At 40.1% G+C, this 14,598-nt stretch overlaps 2 protein-coding genes across 3 annotated transcripts in view; one reads left to right on the top strand and one right to left on the bottom strand.

The window, feature by feature from the left end:
- gpr146 (G protein-coupled receptor 146) overlaps nt 1–11,602 on the bottom strand; it is a 67,452-nt gene extending 55,850 nt beyond the window's left edge. Inside the window, exon 1 of the mRNA XM_039775403.1 lies at nt 11,029–11,602. The gene's annotated coding sequence lies outside the window, so the exon portion shown is untranslated. The remainder of the gene's footprint in view (nt 1–11,028) is intronic.
- The window catches only part of LOC120542760 (uncharacterized protein C7orf50 homolog), a 278,068-nt gene that overhangs the window by 223,426 nt on the left and 40,044 nt on the right, over nt 1–14,598 (top strand). The window lies entirely within an intron of this gene.

Genomic DNA, 14,598 nt, shown 5'->3' with positions numbered 1-14,598 from the left:
TCTAGTTTGAGGGTTCCTTTTCCCACAACTTCCTAGTACAAAGTTTGTGTGGTTTTCTTTGGGTTCTTTTGGGTTTTATTCTCACCTTTTAAAGATGTAAACTGGTTGCCTTTCGACTGCTATGATATGAGTTTAGGTGTGTGTGTGCAAAACACACAATAATAGACTGGTATCCCATCCAGGTTTGTTCTTTTTCTATACCAAATTTAGCTAGGATGAGTTCAGGATTATGTGGCCTTCATCAGGGTCAGACAGGTCCGTTTCTGAGCGTGCTTGACCTATGAAGTGCTTTGAAATCTTGTACCTTTGGTATGGTTTTGTTGTATATCCCTCCTTAAGGGCATGTTTTCATATGTTTTAATGAGATGTGAAAATTTTTTGTCTTTAGTTTCTAGTTGTCTGACCCTGATGAAGGGATGAGTCCTGAAACACTTTGGCCTGATGGACAACAGTGTGAATATTCACTAACAGATGTTTGATTCTTGGACACTTTTGGTTATATTGATCTTCTGGACTTTGTTAATTAAGCACAAAGGCTTTCAACATTTTAAACAATATTTAAAACAAAAGGATGGGCAGGCTATTGACCAATAGGATCTTATAAGTAACAATGTTGGAAACTGTTGTGCTCAGGTAAAAATGTTTTAAAATTTTTTTCGCATTTAATTAAAGATATCTTTGTGAAATGGAGATTGAGTAAAATAAAATATAATCATTTGTAAGAAATATGCTAGCTGTTTTTTTAATTTGTGTTAAGTAAATTGGATATTTTAAGTAGGAGTTTGAGTAGGAGTGTGGGTATATGCAATATAATAGATTGGGCTGCCGTGTACTGGATTAAACGGATTTTAGAAAGTTATGTTATGTTTAGCTAAATCAGATATGCAAGTTATGGCTTTTGAGAATCAACTGAATGAAATATTGAGACAATTTTACTCATAGCCTCCCACACTAACTTGATGGCTTGAACTGTCTCCTCTCCTGAGTAAAATGTTTTTTTGTGTGTGTTTAAGTTCCATGCGTTCTCAGTTTATTCCAGGATCAGAGTCCTTGTTTTACCTCACCTGAGGTCTTTAAAATGTAAGCTTTAAAGTTGTGGTTGTTAAACAGGACATTAGTCATTAATACTTGTTCACTCTACTAAGACACTGCACAGAAGTATCTCCTGTCCCGTAGTTAGGCAGCTCTATTCTCACTAGTGATACCTGAACTGGAGGTCACATTTATATTAAGTGCTTTAACACGTCTACAGTGTTTGCATAGGTGGAGTTTTTTTCTGTTTTATTCTTTGTCAGGGTAACCTGGATCATGTCGTCATAGGTCAGAGGTGTACCTCCCAATCTGAACTTCTTTCAAGGTGACTTGATGACGGATTGTCTCGCTGCTGGCAGCTTCACACTTTGGATTAGGGTAATTCAGGGTAAACCACTTGCATAACATCACTCACTGTTTTTGTTACTGCTGATGCACTGTGTAATCTGTCGAGCCTCTCTGCAACACATTTTTCCTTAAAGAACTGCTTTTCAAAATTGAATTTTTGACATGTACCTGTGTGCCCTAAGCATCTTAGTTGTTTTGATGTCATTTGAAAATAAAATTTTAAGAAACTGAGAGAAATATTTAAAGGAGCTGACTAGACCAGTTTCCAAAACCAGGAAATCAAGGTTATTTGTTTAACATGGTGCCTGTTCATGGTGCCTGTTGTGGACAAGTTGAATGGCCATAGCAAATGTGGTGTTCATTTCTATTATGTAAATGTTAGTAAACTACTACTGCAACAATGTGGCGTAATGGATTAGTAACTGGATTCAAAACCACAAGGTTGCTCATTAAATCCCCATCTCCAGTTTTCTAACTTTCAATAGGTCACTTAACCCTCATGTACTCCTGCTGTAAAATGTTTGTAAGCAGTTGTGTTATCTATCAGTACATGTAAAGTACAGAGGGATGATCACCGTTGTTTTCTCTTTACACATATTTATACAGGTAAAATGCACTTCCCAGAGTGAGCGTTCAGTACTTTAATGAGAAATGTCAAAAAAAAGATGTGCAAAGTGAGGAGAGATAAGCAGAAAAAAATAATGTGAGGGTGAAACACAGTGGTTATATACTTTAAATATGACACTGCTGTGGAGTCATTTCTGTACACTTCATGTCAAAGATGATGGCCTCTTCCTTATATTTACTCAGGAAGGAAGCGGGGCAGTGTGGTGAGGTGCTGACTCTGTCAGAAAAGAGCCTTTGTGACAGCACAAGAGAATGCCTGTATCTCTGAAGCCGTGTTCATTAAATCTGTCCTCTAGAAATATCCACAATGTACACCACCAGATCTGTTGACTTTGTGGAATTTACCTAAAGCAAGTATTTCTTTGTAGGTGGAACTGCTGCAGATATTTTTTATATGTAGTATATGTTCAGTATGTAGAGCCTGCAGTACTAAAAGGCACTACAATGCTTCATCCATTTCAATCTTATTGAAGCCCACTGGGCCTGTAGTGCCAAAAGGTGCTCTAAACCTTAATGCTTTCTTTCCTAATTGAAGTTAACATGACTGGAAGTGATAAAAGGGGCTGGAAACAATGATTCTTTTCTCTTAGTTGTCGTGAGCTGAATGGTGCTAGAAAGCTTTTGAGATTCCTATGTTAAGAAAGATTAGCGGTAATATAGCAGGAAATTCTAAACAAGAATTCGGTGGGAGTAGATTGAGGGAGGACATCATGTAGACAGGAGGATACCACATATCACTGATTTAAAAAAAAAAAGGAGTAGCTCAATCTATGGAAGACATCATGTCTTGTTATCTGGAGAAGTCTTTCTTTTCAGGGTGGACAGATGTGTACTTACAGTATGCTCCTAAAAGTTTATTTTCTTTGTTTTTCATAAACAGCTTCTTCAGTTATGTGAATTGGCCATTTCTTTAAAATTAAGAAGTCATCTTCCAGCTTGTGCAAGTGGCTCCAGCTTCTCTAGGCCATGACATTAGACTTGCACTCTGTTTTAATACAGTTTGAAATGTTATTTTTTAAGTAATCTGTAAAATGGAAATCATTACTCAATGTTTAGCCTATAACCAGCATGACACCCCTAAGCATCACTGGTGTGAGATGAAGCCCACTGTCTGTTAGTATATAGATAAAGCCTGCAAACAGAATGTAGAAGTCAAACTTTGAGATGAAAAGCAGGGAGGGCTAACTAAGCATGACTGTTTAACTCTTACATGGTGGGCAGAAGTGGCTATGTAATCAAAAACTTGTAGGTGGGAGGCAGCCATTGCAGCAGCATTTCTTTTTATCCTCCGTCTTTTTCTTTTCTGCAACTTCTAAAGATGCCTCTGGCAGTTTTCTTTCTGTTGCCCTACTGTACTTTCACTGAACATTGTTTTGAGGAGATGATATCGCTCTCCCTTCGGTCTCTCTCTTCCTCCTCCCACGCCTTATATGTTAAATGTACTTGAGCCAGACGCAGCTATAGAGATGAACAATGAAGATCCAGTGATGACCTCAAAGCAATATTACAAGATAAACATGACAAAGCCAAGCTAAGAGAGCGTCGCTGTAGGATGCTGTAGTATGCAAGGTTCTGATTGTGATCTGACCCTTCCCCAGGCCCCTTGAGTGTGCTGGCTGCATAGAAATGAAAGTCGCATTTAAACAATAGGGCTAGAGCTTTGGCTCCTCTCAGTAAACACATTACTCTTTCATGTCTGCAGTGCTCAAAGCTCATTATCTAGTAAGCTATGGTCTGAAGTATTTCATTCTCATCCTACAGCCACGCCAGCCAGTCTGTGTCAGATTGTTCTTTTTGTACCATGTTTTTTTTCTACTACATAATTTTCTACATGCCAAAACTTTAAACTGCACAATTTTTTTTCTATTGCATAAATACTTTTCTGAATGAAAGTGCCTTTTCTTTTAATCAAATCAGTATTCTTAGTGTGGGACTTTTGTAGAATATTATGCTTTGGGCTCATCTCGTCACCTGCCACACTGATGCCTGGGTTCATTGTTCTGTACTATATGTCTGTCTGTCTACACCAGTGCTTCCCGATTGGGGATGCGTGTGAGCAACTGTTGCTGGGGGTGCCAGAATCCATCGAGGAGGAAAAATGAAAAACATTATTTGTACAAAATCTTAATTTACCTATCCATTCCTAAATAATTAAATGGGCAGGCTATTTCGTATCAATCCAATACGCAGCTTGTTAAAACAGATGACTTCCGCTCTTATGCGCACTTAGTGCTGCGTGGGTATTATGAACTATCGTATCTGTTCAAGTTCTGTTTAAATTTTAAATATAAGTAAGTTTTATTTACTACAACAACATTTATTTATATAGCACATTTTCATACAAAAAATGTAGCTCAAAGTTCTTTACATAAAGAAGAATAGAAAAATAAAAGACACAGTAAGAAAATAAAATAAGTCAACACTAATTAACATAGAATAAGAGTAAGGTCGGATGGCTAGGGAGGACAGGCAAAACAAAAAAAAAAACTTCAGACGGCTGGAGAAAAAAATAAAATCTGCAGGGGATCCAGACCATGAGACCGCCTAGTCCCCTCACATAAATGAAACAGTCCTCTTTGTATTTTGGGTTCTCACGGAAGAACTTTGATGATGGTGGTCATGTAGACTTCTAGCTTTTAGTCCATCAATGTTGGAGCATCATGATGCTTTGAGTAGATGGTGGTGGCGCAGGCCACCATCACAAAGAAACCGGAAAAAGAAACAGAAGAGAGAGTAGGGGTTAGTACTATTTTAGAGCCAACATGAATAGCTATTATAATTAATTGGACATACAGAGTATCAGGATTAAATTAAAGTGAGGTTATGAGAAGGCCATATTAAAGTAATGTGTTTTCAGCAGTGTTTTAAAGTGCTCCACTGTATTGGCCTGGCGAATCTCTATTGGCAGGCTATTCCAGATTTTAGTTGACAGAAATATCTTTGGTAGGAATGTAAGTTAAAATTAGTCATCATTGCATTAATTTTTCTTCACCATAGAAATTTAAAGACCAAATTCAACTTGCATTCCTACCAAGGATATTTCTGTCAACAAAATAGAACCTACTTATATCCAAATAGAACTTGAAAAGGTATATATTTTGGAATCTGACCGCGCATTTTAGATCGACTTTGAGCCCGCGTGCTATTGTGTTCTCGCCTGCCTGTCTCAATAAGTCACCGTCGCTTCGCTCTTACTTTTTTACCATTCATTTCATCATGGCTAGTCGTGAAAAAATTAGAAAATGGAAGGAGGATTACACCGAGCATGGCTTTACCAAAACAATTATTGATGGAGAATAAAGTATCCATTGTTCATAAAGCTTCAATTGGTGATCTGTTTTTCTTTGTTAACCTCATATTTTTTCATACTTCTTCTCAAACCAAGGGGTTGCGAAATTGGCCCCGTCTGTCACAGGGGGTGCAAGGGTAAAATGAATCGGGAAGCGCTGGTCTACACCAACTAAATTTTAAGATGTTTGCAAATAGTGGTCATGATGGCATTACTTTTGGTATGCTAGTCTCATAATAGAAAGACTAATACTGTATAATCACTTTGTGTTTTTGGTCTGTTGTGGAATTTTCCAGCAGGCCATTTCCAGCATTAGTTTACTATATGTCCAAGCCACCTTATTCCCAAGGAAAGATGCCTCTATGTCCTACAAGAGTGTCAAAGTCTGTCACCCTACAAGACTCCCCATCCTACCCCACCCAGTTTCTGAAAGTGCACCCATTAACCTTGTGGGGAGACCTCATTTTTCTTTTTCCACATACACCTGCAATCAAATCTTTTCAGTCACTACCTGCAGTTCTTGAACATAAATCAGTATGGAGGCATGACTGACTTACCTTTGTCTAATTCAGGCAGCATGAGATACTGCATTCAACCAACTATACTAGGCCAGATTTTCTTTCTTTCATTCATTCTTCCATCTTAAATAAAAGTGACCTTTCATGGCCACTGCATCAATCCATACAGTACCAGATTTCTTGAGGAGTTTTTGTAAATGATTTAATTCTGTACAAAGGAATGTGATAGATTTTCAGAAGTCAGTTAGCCAGCAACTATACCACATGAACTTCAGAACAGGTCATCCACCTGAAGCTAAGCATGTTTGGGCCCAGCCTGTACTTGGATGGGAGACCATCTTGGAAGAAATTTGAGTTGCTGCTAGAAGAGGAGTTGGTGAGGCCAGCAGGGGAAACACTTACCCTGTGGACTGTGTGTGGATCCCAATGCCCCAGTGCAGTGATGGCGATACTGTGCTGTAAAAACGGCATCATCCTTTGAATGAAACATAAAACTAAGGTCCTGACTCTTGATGCTCATAAAAGATCCCTGGGCATCCTTTGTAAAGAGTAGGGTATATCTCGCTATTCTGGTTAAATTGACCATTATGGCCCCCTAATTATCTGGTCTCTAATTCTCTAACTATCTCTCACCACTTCACCATCTAACATTTAATGTGTGGTGACCATACTGGCGCAAAAATGGCTGCCGTCGCATCATTCTAGTGGATGCTACACATTAGTGGTGGCTGAAGTGGCTCTCCAATCACTAAAGCGCTTTGACTAGTGAGTTTGGGAACACGTGCTGATTACAGTGTGTTGCTGCATCCATCACACGAAGAACCACCTGGACTGGAAAAAAAGTGCTAAATTAATGTAAGGAAGTATTATTTTTATTATTATCAATGATCAAGTTTCTTGGAAATATTATAAATGTATTTTGATTTTTGTTTTTCCTTATCAGAGTCCATACATTTTTTAAACCCACTTCTACTAGTTGGGCGAGTCATGGGTATCTACTGTCTAACAGTGTCATGTAAAAGGCAGCAACCAGGCCAGGAACATTTTGCCAATCATACATAAACTCTGTTTTAAGTAGTTTAACACAGTTGCACACTCAAAGCTGTTCATCAACCTCCTAGTCTTGGGACCACTATCTACTATTGGAGTGGTCAGAGAAAAACTCTCCACTTCACCATCAAATTTCCCAGTAGGCCCGATAAACAAAAATACGAAGACTCGTTACAGAGAATAGATTTGGTGTCTGTGGTGCCAAAACAACAGTCTTTCACTTAATTTCCGAAATACCCAGGAGCTGCTCATAGACAACAGGGGGCAGTTCATACTTCCATATTAAATTAGAAGGACTCCTGTGGAGAGTATTAGCAGCTTTACATTTCTTGGATTCCGCAGGGTACTACAGAAGGTGGCCGACATAAAACATTACTGGCACACAGCTTCACTCTGTTCAGGACATGCTTGCATAATGTGTGTGTGTACAGTGTGTATATATATATATATATATATATATATATATATATATATATATATATATATGTGTGTGTGTATGTATGTGTATATATATATATATATATATATATATATATATGTGTATATATATATATATATATATATATATATATATATATATGAGTCTGAATCTTATTTAGATGGTTTCCTGCTAGGTAATGTTTCAGATCTATGAATGCAATACTCCGATCTTTACCCTGTCAAGTAAGCAAACAAGCTGCCATGGAGCAACATCAGAGGCTTTGCCTCAGGTGCTGACATCTGAGGTTCGATCCCTGTAAGGGAAAGAAAAGGTGTGTACACCTGATGAGCTCCAATTAGGGCATACACGTGTCATGTATTCTTTTATATTATATACTGTATATAAAACACAAAATGCTTTAAACATTATAAACACTAACAACAACTACTACTTGTACTAAGCACCTTTCCCATCCTGCATAGTCAGTTTTCTTCAACCTCTATTTATTGACTAATAGCACTCAACACTACTCAATACCTCCTCAATTGACAATTGCATGATTGTTTCTTGTGTATGTCATCGGTGACTGCTTTTAATACACAGTATATGTCATATTCATCATCTGTTATTTGTGTTGTACTCCTGGCACTGATGTTAGATATGTGAATAATAGCCTCATTGTACAGTATAGATAGCAATATATTTAATGTTGAACTTGATGCAGCTCAAGTTTTAGTTTTATTGGGATTGATCAAATACCTTTGAAGGCCTGTGTCATAATTATTTGCTCTGATATTATTTTTGGTAGTTATATCTTTCAAAAATATTGTAAGCCTTGAAATAAGAGATCAGCACATGCCCCACTTAAAAAATCTCAGGTCATATCTACAAAAAATAAGTGGGTAACTCTGACATTTTCTGATGAGCTTAATTTTGTATCTCTGTTTCTGAACATGTTCTGTTTTGAGATTTCTGCTCAAAAGGGCCTCATTTTAAGGTTCTTTCAAACTGAGAAAGAGTTGGTGACAGTTATTGTAAAATTCTTTCATTAAAGTTAGTACGCACCTATGAATGAATCGTTAATGTTTGTTGAGGACATATCTATTCGCATTTCTACATCTGTAAGTCTTATGCATGCCATTGCAATTAACAGTTCCACGTTAATCTCTCATGCATAGCTATGGAGTGTCATAAGAAGCTGAAATACTTAATGAAAAATCTTGCAGGTGCAAGCAGAATGTTAAAGTTATGTCTAGAATTCACCATACCTGGGAATCAAACTAGGTCCCTAATTCTATGATGCAACAAATGTCATGATTGGGGAGCTCCTCATATCAGTATGAACCTGCTTTTCTGCTTTGTTAGTTTTAGAATTACAATAGTAGTAGCCAACCCGCACGCCACATAATCAGGCCAGTTTTTTAATGATAATTTAAGCACAGGGAGAAAATTAACATTTGAAAAATCGGTAATGTAATAAATCAGCAAAAAAAGCAACATTGCAACAATGCACGGAACGAACCAACACACAATCGTCCGTGACTGAAAACCGGCTGACCGCCATCGCGCCTTCTTCTGCCAGACGGAGGGATGGGTGTGCACGGCGCTCAGGCGTGGAGGGTGGAACGGGAGGAGAGGAGAAGGATGTCCATTCCGTTTCCTCCATCATGCTAGTCTGCTGATTTCTCGTTCAGTATGCACTGCCTGCTCATGTGCCCACCTCCAACTTGTCACTTGAGTCATTGTCTTTGCACAGTCCAGATGCACCTGTGACTCACATAGACTTTTCATTGCTCTGTGCGGTTTTGGCTGCTTTTCTATATATAATCCACCAAGACACCTGACCACGGTAGTAGCGAGGTGGGAGGGCGGTGTGTACAAAGGGTAGGGACGTAACCAGTGGGAGCGTATGAGTCGCACTTAGTGGGAATTCCATGGTTTGCAATCCAAATGGGGTTCAACGGCTTACCCACGCCTCTCTGTGCCGGGTAGACACACACTCAATCTCATGCATAATTATTTATTGAATGCTAAACACTTCTGGAAAGACATGGTTGTCTAAAACAGGTTGGTGTGAGAATACAACAGTAAGTGAATGAAAAGATGGAACTCTGGAGAGAGAAAAATACAACACAATAGTGAAGCCGCGGCATAACAAACGGCGCATAATTATTTATTGATGGTTGAACACTTCTAGAAAGACACAGTTGTCTAAAAAGGGAGGGTTTGAGGATAAAACAGAAAGTGAATGAAAAGATGGAACTCTGGAGAGAGCAACATATAATTGTCCGTGAGTGAAGAAGACTCATGTTTGTCGCGGATGCGAATTGCTGTATGTAGCGTGTAAAACAGTTTGCTATGGTGCACGCGTCATGCGTCAGAATGAAAACTCGGTTTTAAAGACTGCTTACTTCATTGTGCTTTAACCTCAGTTGTAAAGGATTGTTTTAAGGATCCCATGGTATACCCCTTGCAAACTGTTTTACACGCTGCATATGGCGATTCACCTCCGCGACAAACATGCCTCTATAAACAGTCAATGTTGCTCGGAGGTACATGAAGCCTCTACGACAGACGAATGTAAATTACGCCGTTTTTTCTGTGTTTGCACCTCCGAGTTGGTGGGCGTGGCTCTTCAAGTTGTCAGCATATCCAATGGTCTTGGAGTTGGTGGGCGTGGCTCCTCCCTGCGTGCGCCATAGGTGTCTTACTTGTTGGCGGCTTAGTGAATACACGCCCCTTCCGGCGTGCTTTCCATGGGTGTCTTCCCTTAGTGAATTATATATATATATAGATTTTCTTACTAAGAACTTAAATTTGAATGACTTGACAGTCTAAATAAATAGTCATCTCATTTATAAAGCTGTGGTAGTGGCGCATATAATTCTTAATTTCTTGCGTTTTTCTAGTTCTGATTGTGTGGAACCTGCTTTTTCCTGAACCCGCTTTTTCTGTGCAGAATTGTGGGAAGCTACAGTCTTTCTTGAAAAAAGAAATCGCCCTTGATGAAACAACATGCCAGGCCACCTCAGAGAGACTATTTCATGTCATTACTTAACCTAACTACTTACCTTTTGTCTTTGGGCTGTGCATGGAATTATCACAGGCCGCTGGAGGGATTATTTGTACAACACCCACATAAAGTGCACCCAAGGCTAGAAACAAACTGATCTACAGATGCTATTAGGCCACAACAATAATAGTGACTTAGCTGGTGATTACGACATTGCCAGCAACACAGGACCTCGTTCAGGTTTGTGATTCTATTGTAACTTAAGTATTAGACAATAATGCAGACCTTCTGTAATAAAATCTAAACATAACATTCACAAATCCACTTGGCACAGTGGTTGGAGGTGCTGCCCTTGGGATCCAGCATTCTGTGTTTAAATTCCATGTGTGTTCTATGTCTTTGTTCATGTGGAGTTTGCATGTTATCCTCGTGTTTATAAGGTTCTTCTGTATGTACTCCACTTTTCCTTCCACATCCCAAAGACTTGTATCTTAGGTTAATTACCAGTTTTTCTAAATCAGCTTGGTATGACTATGTGCGTGAATGGTCCCTTTGTTGGACTAATACCCTGTCTAAGGTGGGTTTCTGCCTTGCACATGTGCTTCTGGTATAGGCACTGGCCCTCCATGAGCTTCACCTGTATTAATTAGGTCTGAGAATGTTGTGTTCAATAATGATCCATTTTTACTGGCACAAAAAGTAATATAGCAGCAGAGAGATGCACCCTTACCTCTGAAGTTGATGTCTTGTCAGCCAAGTTTTCAATATTCAGAGGTAAGCTTCAAAGTTCATGCTGGAAATGATGCGTACAAGTTGAAGTTGCTGTCATTTTATCCGTTTCATGGTCCATAATCAATGTCAATCTTCTATTGCATTACCTCTGACTAGCTCCCTTTAGGAGAATTCATCATTTGTCAGAGCTCTGGGCTGATGCACTTGTTTTGGGTGTACCACCCTGTGGAGGGGCTGGCTGAAAGTTGCAACACAAAACCAAACTTGTTTTTCAGTCTTGCTGGAAAATGTCTGGAATAGGCTCAGACTGCCAAAGGATGGTGCTCTTGTTCTCATGTAGTCTTTTTTTTTTTTTTTTTACCCTTTTGAGATTTTCCACATCCAGTTCTTTGTAAAGTGAAACCTGATCTTTGAGTGCTGCACGGCTTTGAAAAAATCCAAAAGAAGCTCACAGCTTTTCTGGCCCCCTGCTTCGTGTTGATTACTATTAGTAGAGCCTGGCTGGCCAAGGGCTGTTGCTGCTGCTGCTGGCTCACTTGCAGTACAAACACTGTGTGATGTGTTCTTGGTTGGCTTACTTTAGGCAAAACTCAATACAGCAGGATGACGCTACAAGCTACCTTGGCAAGCTGCCTGCTCTCTGTGGTACTCCTTTGACGAGCCAGAGGCGCCCCTAGCTCAGTGTGTGTTTTATACTTTCACTCTGGCCTTTTCCTCAGGTTTTCAACAGTTTCCGCTCGGAAATATTTAAAATGATGAAAAAATCAAACCTGTTATCAGTTGAAGGAGCCTTCTGAAATTCAGACTGTAAAATAAATTTGTTGGCCCAGCGAGCTCAGCAAGAAATCGTTGTGACCGTAACTTTCTAAGTGGCTTTTATGATGGCTGATTTACTTATTGTGACTGTCTAAAAATATATGATTTTTCATTGTTTGCAGTTTTTTTTGTAAATGAGGCACATAATAATTGTTATCAAGTATATACAAATATTGGTTATGGGTCTATTACAGAATCTGATATCTTCTTCTTCTTTCGGCTACTCCCGTTAGGGGTCGCCACAGTGGATCATCTTGTTCCATATCTTTCTGTCCTCTGCATCTTGTTCTTTAACACCCATCAGATGCATGTCCTCTCTCACCACATCCACAAACCTTCTCTTAGGCCTTCCTCTTTTTCTCTTGCCTGGCAGCTCTATCCTTAACATCCTTCTCCCAATATACCAAGCATTTCTCCTTTGCACATGTCCAGACCAACACAATCTTGCCTCTCTGGCTTTGTCTCCCAACTGTCCAACTTAAGCTGACCCTCTAATGTTCTCAGTTCTAATCTTGTTTATGATCGTCACATTCAGTGCAAATCTTAGCATCTTTAACTTTGTCACCTCCAACTCTGTCTCCTGCTTTCTGGTTAGTGCCACTGTCTCCAACCCTTATAACATATCTGGACTCACTACCATCCTGTAAACCTTCCCTTTCACTATTACTGATACCCGTCTGTCACAAATCACTCCTGACACTCTTCTCCACCCATTCTACCCTGTCTGCACTCTCTTTTTCACCTCTCTTCCACAATCCCCATTACTCTGTACTGTTAATCCCAAGTATTTAAACTCATCCACCTTCACCAACTCTATTCCCTACATCCTCACCATTCCACTGACCTCCCTCTCATTTACACACATGTATTCTGTCTTGTTCCTACTGACCTTCATTCCTCTCCTCTCTAGAGCATATCTCCACCTCTCCAGGGTCTCCTCAACCTGCTCCCTACTATCGCTACAGATCACAATTGTCATCAGCAGACATCATAGTCCATGGGGATTCCTGTCTAATCTCATCTGTCAACCTGTCCATCACCATTGCAAATAAGAAAGGGCTCAGAGCCAATCCCTGATGTAATCCCACCTCCAACTTGAATGCATCTGTCACTTCTACCACAGACCTCACCACTGTCACACTTCCCTCGTACATATCCTGTACAACTCTTACGTACTTCTCTGCTACTCCCAACTTCCTCACACAGTACCACAGCTCCTCTCGAGGCACCCTGTCATATGCTTTCTCCAGGTCCACAGAGACGCAATGCAACTCCTTCTGGCCTTCTCTATGCTTGTCCATCAACACCCTCAGAGCAAACATCACATCTGTGGTGCTAATTCTTGGCATAAAACCATACTGCTGCTCACTAATCATCACCTCACTTCTTAACCGAGCTTCCACTACTCTTTCCCATAACTTCATGCTGTGGCTCATCAATTTTATCCCCTGTAGTTACTACAGTCCTGCACATCCCCCTTATTCTTAAATATCGGTACCAGTACACTTCTTCTCCTCTCCTCAGGCATCCTCTCACTTTCCAAGATTCCATTAAACAATCTAGTTGAAAACTCCACTCCCCTCTCTCCTAAACACCTCTATGCTTCCACAGGTATATCATCTGGACCAACGGCTTTTCCATTTGTCATCCTCTTCATAGCTGTCCTTACTTCCTCCTTGCTAATCCGTTGCACTTCCTGATTCACTAGCTCCACATCATCCAACCTCTTCTATCTCTCGTTCTCTTTATTCATCAGCCTCTCAAAGTACTCTTTCCATCTGCTCAACACACTCTCCTCACTTATGAGTACGTTTCCATCTTTATCCTTTATCACCCTAACCTGCTGCACATCTTTCCCAGCACTTCCCTCTGTCTAGCCAATTGGTACTGGTCCTTTTCTCCCTCCTTAGTGTCCAACCTCTCATACAACTCATCATACGCCTTTTCTTTAGCCTTCGCCACCTCTCTCTTCACCTTGTGCCTTATCTCCTTGTACTCTTGTCTACTTTCTGCATCTCTCTGACTATCCCACTTCTTCTTTGCCATCCTCTTCCTCTGTATACTCTCTTGTACTTCCCCATTCCACCACCAGGTTTCCTTTTCTTCCTTCCCCTGTCCAGATGTCACGCCAAGCAGCCTTCTTGTTGCCACCCTTACAACATCTGCTGTAGTTGCCCAGCTGTCTGGTAACTCTTCACTGTCACCCAGTGCCTGTCTCACCTCCTCCTAAATTCAACCTTACAGTCTTCCTTTTTCAATTTCCACCATTTGATCTTTGGCTCTGCCATCACACTCTTCCTCTCTAATGCCATCCTACAGATCACCATCCTATGCTACTTAACTACACTTTCCCCTGCCACCACTTTGCATTCTTCAGTCTCCTTCAGATTGACTCTTCTGCATAGGATGTCATCTACCTGTGCATCTTCCTCCTCTCTTGTACGTAACCCTATGTTCCTCCCTCTTCTTAAAATACATATTCACCACAGCCATGCCCATCCTTTTGGCAAAATCCACTATCCTCTGACCTTCATTCCTCACCTTGACACCATACCTACCCATCACCTCCTCGTCTCCTCTGTTTCCTTCACCAGCATGTCCATTGAAATCCGCTCCAATCACCACTTTTAGTCCATTGGTACACTGTTCATCACTTCATCCAACTCACTCCAAAAATCTTCTTTCTCATCCATCGCACACCCAACTTGCGGTGCATATGCACTAACAACATTCCTCATCACACCTCCAATTT

The sequence above is a fragment of the Polypterus senegalus genome, chromosome 13 (assembly GCF_016835505.1).
Source record: "Polypterus senegalus isolate Bchr_013 chromosome 13, ASM1683550v1, whole genome shotgun sequence".
Lineage (NCBI taxonomy): Eukaryota > Metazoa > Chordata > Cladistia > Polypteriformes > Polypteridae > Polypterus > Polypterus senegalus.
The sequence above is the reverse complement of the archived record's forward strand: the minus strand, read 5'-3'. Positions and strand labels throughout refer to the sequence as shown.